This window comes from Biomphalaria glabrata, chromosome 5 (assembly GCF_947242115.1).
Source record: "Biomphalaria glabrata chromosome 5, xgBioGlab47.1, whole genome shotgun sequence".
Classification (NCBI taxonomy): Eukaryota; Metazoa; Mollusca; class Gastropoda; family Planorbidae; genus Biomphalaria; species Biomphalaria glabrata.
Window position 1 is genome coordinate 20,662,374 of NC_074715.1, and position 7,962 is coordinate 20,670,335.

General features: G+C 34.1%; 1 protein-coding gene across 4 annotated transcripts in view; it reads right to left on the minus strand.

The window, feature by feature from the left end:
* LOC106061579 (serine/threonine-protein kinase NIM1-like) overlaps positions 1-7,222 on the minus strand; it is a 61,766-nt gene extending 54,544 nt beyond the window's left edge. For 2 of the 4 annotated variants that reach the window (XM_056028360.1, XM_056028361.1), the window contains exon 1: positions 6,606-7,209. The gene's annotated coding sequence lies outside the window, so the exon portion shown is untranslated. Of the gene's footprint in view, positions 1-6,605 lie in introns of all 4 variants that reach the window. The other 2 variants (XM_056028364.1, XM_056028363.1) reach the window with 2 other exon arrangements.
* Positions 7,223-7,962: the final 740 nt, after the last annotated feature.

Sequence of the window (7,962 nt, forward strand, 5' to 3'; positions counted from 1 at the left end):
TTGGTTCAAAACCATTCAAGTAATATGGTACTTAGGTCATGTAACAAAGTCCAGCAGTGTGTAGGCCTATGCGCTTGTGCAAGAGAGAACTTACTCAACCCGACACCTACAAAGAATGAAACATTCATGAAGGCGTGCACTTGGGTGAAAGCAAAACGTTCCATCAATATTAATGTTTTACGTTGTTTCCTTTGAAGTGTTTGTCAATACAGTACACCTATACTGAACTATATCAATACAGTACACCTATACTGAACTATATCAATACAGTACACCTATACTGAACTACATCAATACAGTACACCTATACTGAACTATATCAATACAGTACACCTATACTGAACTATATCAATACAGTACACCTATACTGAACTACATCAATACAGTACACCTATATTGAACTACATCAATACAGTACACCTATATTGAACTACATCAATACAGTACAGCTATATTGAACTACATCAATACAGTACACCTATACTGAACTACATCAATACATTACACCAGTGTTTCTCAAACTTTTACTCGTGGCGCGCCTTCACTCCCTTTTAGCCAACTGGGGCCTGGGGAAGCGCTATGAGCTCCTATATTGGGGTCTGGGAGGGGTATAAGGATGTATTATAAAAGAAAAACTTACAAACACATAATTATAATACAATTTTTACAAAGCCTATATCAATTCTGACTGTCTGTCAGATAAAAAGTTTGAACACGTTATTTCTCAAACATCTATTCTTGGATCAAGTTGACGCTTTGCATAATTATTCATTGGCATAGACAAGATACGAATCAATAACAAAAAATTGTGAATTAATTTCTGTTAATTAATTATTTTGTTTGAATATATAGGGTTACGTCCCTTAAGATAATTGAACACGTTATTTCTACAACACGCTTTCTCGAATCAAGTCGAAACTTTAAAAATCATTCATTATACGTAACAAAACATGAATCAATTAAAAATTAACCAATTGGTCAATTAATTATTGGAAATAAATTATTTTGTTTGACATCATTGAGAAATATAGTTGTAAGTGCGGAGTTCTTCTCCTTAGATAAGCTTGGTCGTGTTTTTGTTCTTTTTTCAAAGGATTTTTTTATATTTTGCTTGTCCAATTTATCTTAGCATACAGAGAGATATATACTTACAATATTTATGGAATTTAAATTTACTAAAATAATTTTTATTAAAAAGTAATCCGCTTAATTATATTTTTATCGGAAAAGTGTTTCGTAAATGATTTTAAAGTGGTTTGTATATTAGAAGAATATTTTGGAAATAGTACTGTAGAAGCAGAAGTTTCCCTCCTCAGTCATCTAGGAGATCTGATCGAGCGCAGCAAGCTCCCCCAGCGAGGTCAGGGGCTGAGTCCCGGAGCCAAGCGTTATCATGCGTTCTGAGCACTTCATCCTACAAAGGCCTACTGTCTACAAGACACTTTTTCTTATTGTAAGGAGATTTTATGACCAAAAGTTAAATTGTTATCGAGTGCATCTGAGCGAAAAAAAGAATTTCTAATAAGAGAAATATGTATCAAATACAATCTTATGCCGACACATGTCATTTAACAAAAAGGGGGAAGAGTCTAAATATAGAATATGACTGGAGTGCCTTCTTTCGGATCGTCATTTACCCTTGGGCTTGAGTCCGACTGCATGACATGTACTGTGTGGTGAAATCAATAGAATCCCTCCCACTAAGTCAAACAAGGATAAGGGATAGGCAAGGTTTAAAATGAGTTGCGTCTTAATGAAAATCGTCTGGGGTACAATGTGTAGCCTTCTTTATTTGTCAGCATCCCCCGAGGCTCGGCGCATTACACTCAGACTGTCTGCCTTACTTTCTCTCGTTTGTCTATCAGCTTGTCAATCACGTCTTCCATTCTTCTCTGTTGACATACTCCCCCTCCCTCTAAACGACTTCTTGTTCCCAAGGTCGCATTAGGCCAAGAGTTGTGGTCCTAGAGGTCAGTAGTTGTGCCCCCCCCCCTCCTCAAGACTTCCTTTTTCACCCAGGTGGAGCTACAATTGAATTTCAAATAGACAGGAAAACTTGAGCAATAGGGCCGCAGCACACAGATCTAAATCTATTTTTGAAGCCCCCCCCCCCTCCCCCAAAAGCTACAGCCGAAGACATGCGCAGAAGACGAAAATAGAAAAATGGATAAACTGACAGACAAGGGCTGAGCCGGATGTGGCAAAATATGTAGGATACAGATGGGTCTGTGTAGCATGAAGAGTATTGTGTCCAAACTCTGTTCAATTATCGTTATTTTCGTATTTTCTTTTAGGTAAAAAATAAATAGCCCCCCCCCCCCCCCGCAATCCTTTCTTTAGACACGTAGATCTGCTCCAATAGAGAACTAGAAATAACGAGCCCCCCCCCCCACCCCCCCCCCCCACCCCAAATCCTTTCTTTAGACATGTAGATCTGCTCCAATAGAGAACTAGAAATAACGACACCCCCCCCCCCAACCCAAATCCTTTCTTTAGACATGTAGATCTGCACCAATAGAGAACTAGAAATAACGACACCCCCCCCCCCAACCCAAATCCTTTCTTTAGACATGTAGATCTGCTCCAATAGAGAACTAGAAATAACGAGCCCCCCCACCCCAAAGCCTTTCTTTAGACATGTAGATCTGCTCCAATAGAGAACTAGAAATAACGACACCCCCCCCCAACCCAAATCCTTTCTTTAGACATGTAGATCTGCTCCAATAGAGAACTAGAAATAACGACACCCCCCCCCCAACCCAAATCCTTTCTTTAGACATGTAGATCTGCTCCAATAGAGAACTAGAAATAACGACACCCCCCCCCCAACCCAAATCCTTTCTTTAGACATGTAGATCTGCACCAATAGAGAACTAGAAATAACGACACCCCCCCCCAACCCAAATCCTTTCTTTAGACATGTAGATCTGCTCCAATAGAGAACTAGAAATAACGACACACCCCCCCCCAACCCAAATCCTTTCTTTAGACACGTAGATCTGCACCAATAGAGAACTAGAAATAACGAGCCCTCAAAAAGAGTCTGTAAGTTTCTTTTGCTCAATCTTTTAATTTGAATTATCCAATAACAGAAGACAAAAAATGATGAGAATATTGAGAACCCTTGAATCAAACATTTCAATTATTTTTAAATATGAATGCAACGATCCCTAAAACGGAATACAATGATCCTAAAACAGAATACAATGATCCCTAAAACAGCATACAACGATTCCAAAAACAATATACAATGATCCTAAAAACAGCATACAACGATTCCAAAAACAATATACAATGATCCTAAAAACAGCATACAACGATTCCAAAAAAAACGGAATACAATGATCCTAAAAACAGAATACAATGATCCCTAAAACAGCATACAATAATTCCAAAAACAGAATACAATGATCCCTAAAACAGAATACAATGATTCCAAGCACAGAATACAATGATTCCAAACACAGAATACAATGATTTCAAACACAGAATACAATGATTCCAAACACAGAACAATGATTTCAAACACAGAATACAATGATTCCAAACACAGAATACAATGATCCCTAAAATAGAATACAATGATTCCAAACACAGAATACAATGATCCCAAAAACAGAATACAATGATTTCAAACACAGAATACAATGATCCCTAAAATGAAATCCCGGATCTTTAAAACAGAATGCAAAACAATAACTCATAGTGACAAAACAATGTGCAAAGATGGATGTCTGCTCTGTGTAGGATGATGCTTGTTTCAACTTGAGTTAAGGTTAGGGTGCTGTGAAGACGCAACACTATGGAAATGAAAATCACAACTGAATCCTAGAGAATGGTCACACATAAAGCCACATTGAAACATTCAAGTTGATCAACTCAAGAAATGCTCATTTTACTGAGCACAGACTTTATGTTGTGTCTGTTCTATTTATGTGAATGTTTCTGTTGTCTGTATAAGAGAAAAGAGTCCTTGTAATCACAAGAAATTTCCATAAGGATCAATAAAGCAGTCTTAGTCTAAGTCTGATGCTATGAAGAGATTTGTTGTTGTTTTTTTTTGTTTTGTTACAGACATCTGTGGTCAAAATTTTTTTAAAATTATAAAACTCTTCTTTATGTAATATTAAGTAATATATCTAGATTACGTTTTTTTAAATACTTTTTTGTTTCAGAAAAGCAAAAGATTTTTAAGGTCAATGATGTTAATAATTATCAAACTGAAAAAAAAAAGTAACATATATGCAAATGATGTTCAAAATTGCTTTGGAAACTAATCATTATAATAAGCTGTGTTTGATTGATTTGATTTTGATTTTAGGCACAATTTAGGCCATGTCGTGCCTGCAGTCCCTTAAGGACTACTCTCTCTCTAAACAACAAGGGCCAAATTCTATACAGTCATATCCTTATATTGCATAGATCTATACTTATATATAGTATAAATAGCAATGAAACCATATTACCTCAAAAGCAAAACAATGGAATAACAGAAAACATGAATGCTCACGAAGGGACTTTAAGCTAGACTTTTCATATTCATAATTCAAGTATATATCTTCACCCCCCCCCCCTTTATGACTATGACATTTTGGTACTACAGCACTTTTGCTTTATTTTTTATTTATTGTTGGCTGTATTAGAACAGCCACTTTATGCCACAATTTTGAAGACAGATATAGATCAGCTTTAACTAGGAGCATTACAAATGTTGCTCTGTAGGATAGAAAGTCAAGAAGTAGATGGTCTCCAAATTGGTTTTGTAACTCGGCAATAGACATCTCAATGATTCCACAACACAAAGGATAGTAGAAAAGGACTAGTGTTGGACAGATGGGAATGGAAAGTTTCCCCACTTAGATACACTTTTTTCATGTTCCCTTGGTTAAATGGTATAGTGCTTGTTCATTTCTCTTTGTTATATGGGGCAGTGCTTGTTCTTTTCCCTAGGTTAAATGGTGAAGTGCTTGTTCATTTCTCTTTGTTATATGGGGCAGTGCTTGTTCATTTCCCTTGGTTAAATGGTACAGTGCTTGTTCATTTCCCTTGGTTAAATGGTATAGTGCTTGTTCATTTCCCTTGGTTAAATGGTATAGTGCTTGTTCATTTCCCTTGGTTAAATGGTATAGTGCTTGTTCATTTCCCTTGGTTAAATGGTATAGTGCTTGTTCATTTCTCTTTGTTATATGGGGCAGTGCTTGTTCTTTTCCCTAGGTTAAATGGTGAAGTGCTTGTTCATTTCTCTTTGTTATATGGGGCAGTGCTTGTTCATTTCCCTTGGTTAAATGGTACAGTGCTTGTTCATTTCCCTTGGTTAAATGGTATAGTGCTTGTTCATTTCCCTTGGTTAAATGGTATAGTGCTTGTTCATTTCCCTTGGTTAAATGGTATAGTGCTTGTTCATTTCCCTTGGTTAAATGGTATAGTGCTTGTTCATTTCCCTTGGTTAAATGGTATAGTGCTTGTTCATTTCCCTTGGTTAAATGGTACAGTGCTTGTTCATTTCCCTTGCTTAAATGGCACAGTGTTAATTTGTGATAACTAAAGGGAGGAGGATGCCAAGAGTAGCAAAAAAAAATTAATTTTGAATGCTATTGTTTATTTCTGTGGATTGTGGTTTTATAAAACACTTATTCATTTTAGTTCTGAGCCACACAAACTTTGTTTATTCTGATGTTTCTAATCCTATATAAGTAACTAGCCTGACATTACCCGCGGCCTTGGGTCTAAGTTTGTGTTTACTAATCTAGTGGATTGGATTTAGATGTATGTAAAACTTAGCTAATGATCCTTTCAAGTTTTTTTTCTCTCGCTACCAAAATAAAATTAAGAGCGATAGATTAAACAATTAAACGAAATAATTTTTAGTATGCATTTCATGAATGAATATAGGCCTATCTCAACACAGCTTCGCAGCTTTCGTAAACGAATGTATTAAAAATGCTTTAGAAAACCAAATTTGAATGTTAATTTGATCAAAATAAGAAATTAATGGACTATAATTAGTATGTTCATGTGTTAAAGTATAAAAATATCTGTGCGAAGAGAAGTTATATATCATCTTAGAGTTGAATTAGAGTTTTAGACCTAGGAATGGAAAGATGTGTAACATTAAGGTATTGTCTAATGAAAGAATGTTCATAAGGAAATCTGTATTATATAGTCACAGATATAAGGAACTAATTTAAGTAAAAATGGTTTTGAAACACAAATTTGAAGGTTAATTTTATTATATAATGAAATCAATGGACATTCTTTTGTATTTTCATGTGTCAAAGTAAAAAACTATCTGCGCAAAGTGTATTTCTTAAAATTATATCTAGATCTAAATCCTTTCGATCTTTTCTCATGTCAAAATTGTAATTAAACAAAGCCTAGATCCATAAATACTATAGCTTAATAGAGTCTGACAACTTTATTTTTTTGGAGGGTCTTAAGTTTGTTTTAGGGCTACAATACATACACTACCGTCTAAGTTAGTACCCAAGGAACATTTCTGCCAAGTTTTATCAAGATTGGTCAAGCGGTTTTTATTTCTATTCCTAACATACATACATACGTCGCCTCACTTTCTACTTTATATAATATTAATAGATATAACTTACCTTGCCTTAAGTCCAGAGAAGTGAAGATAATTTCAAGTTCAAGATTCTACTTGTAACTATAATATTATACTATCTATACTCTGACTCTATGGTATTATATTATTATATACTAATATATTATAGTATAATATATATATAGTATAGTAAACAGTATACTATTACTAACTATTAGTATTAGTAATAATCATACCAGAGTCTAGTATATATTATAAATATATATAGAGAGAAAGGTCTACTTGTAACTATATGATATCTATAGTCTATACTGTGACTGTAGTAATATTATATAGAAAGATAGTTTCAAGTTTACTCATTTAGTAGTTCATTTACTTAAATTACTATGATTCATACTATGAATTATGATTTAGACTTAGAGACTTAGACTTAGAGTAGACTTGTTGGATTACATAAAAAGTTACTTCATTATTCCAACTCATCACTATCCAATAAATATCTTATTATCTAGATTGTTTAGATTAGGTGTAGACTTTAGCGAGTAGAAGACTAGACTAAAACAATATGAACAACTCGTTTGAGATAAACCAGAATCACACTTAATCACAGACCTCTGACCAGAATATAAACAATGCTGAACTCTCTATACAGGAACTTGTCACGCTTGACGTCACCTATAGCAACGACCATAGCACACAAAAAATTCGGCAACAATAAAACTCGGAATGTAAAGATTTACATTCTTGACAAAGGCCTGTATTCTGTATACATAACGTCTAATAAAAGATTAGGCCTATAACTTATTTTTTGGTTTTCTAAATAAATACTGAAAGCGAAAATAACATATTTGAAATTATAAATAAAGAATTAATTTCCCAATAGAGTCTAGTACTGGGGACTGTGTAGCTGGCCTACTAGTGTGGCATGCATTATAATATAAATATGGGTAGGACGTACGTAATCATCTTCTTTTTTGAAGTAACGTCTGTATTATATAAGATAAGATAAAGGCCGCATATAATGATATATCGATATATCATTATATATATAGCAGTGAGCAAGGTTCGAACTCTCTTAGAATCCTAAGCCTATAGACCGGAGCACATACAGTATATAGTCATCTACCTTTATTTTATTTTTATTTTTTTACATTAAATCTTTCTTTTAACTTTAAAAGAAGTTTAAATACAGGAAATCAAAGACAAAATTTAAATAAGCTGTAGGAGTACATTATAAATTGGCATGACTTTTGCGAAGGACCCTACACTTTTTTCGAAAGCTTTAATAAAATCGACTTATTAATAATAACTACTTAAAATTAAGCATGTCATATTTGACAAGAAGAAAATATAAAACTTAAAAAATTTAATTTTTATTTTTGAGTAAAAAGAAAATGTATATT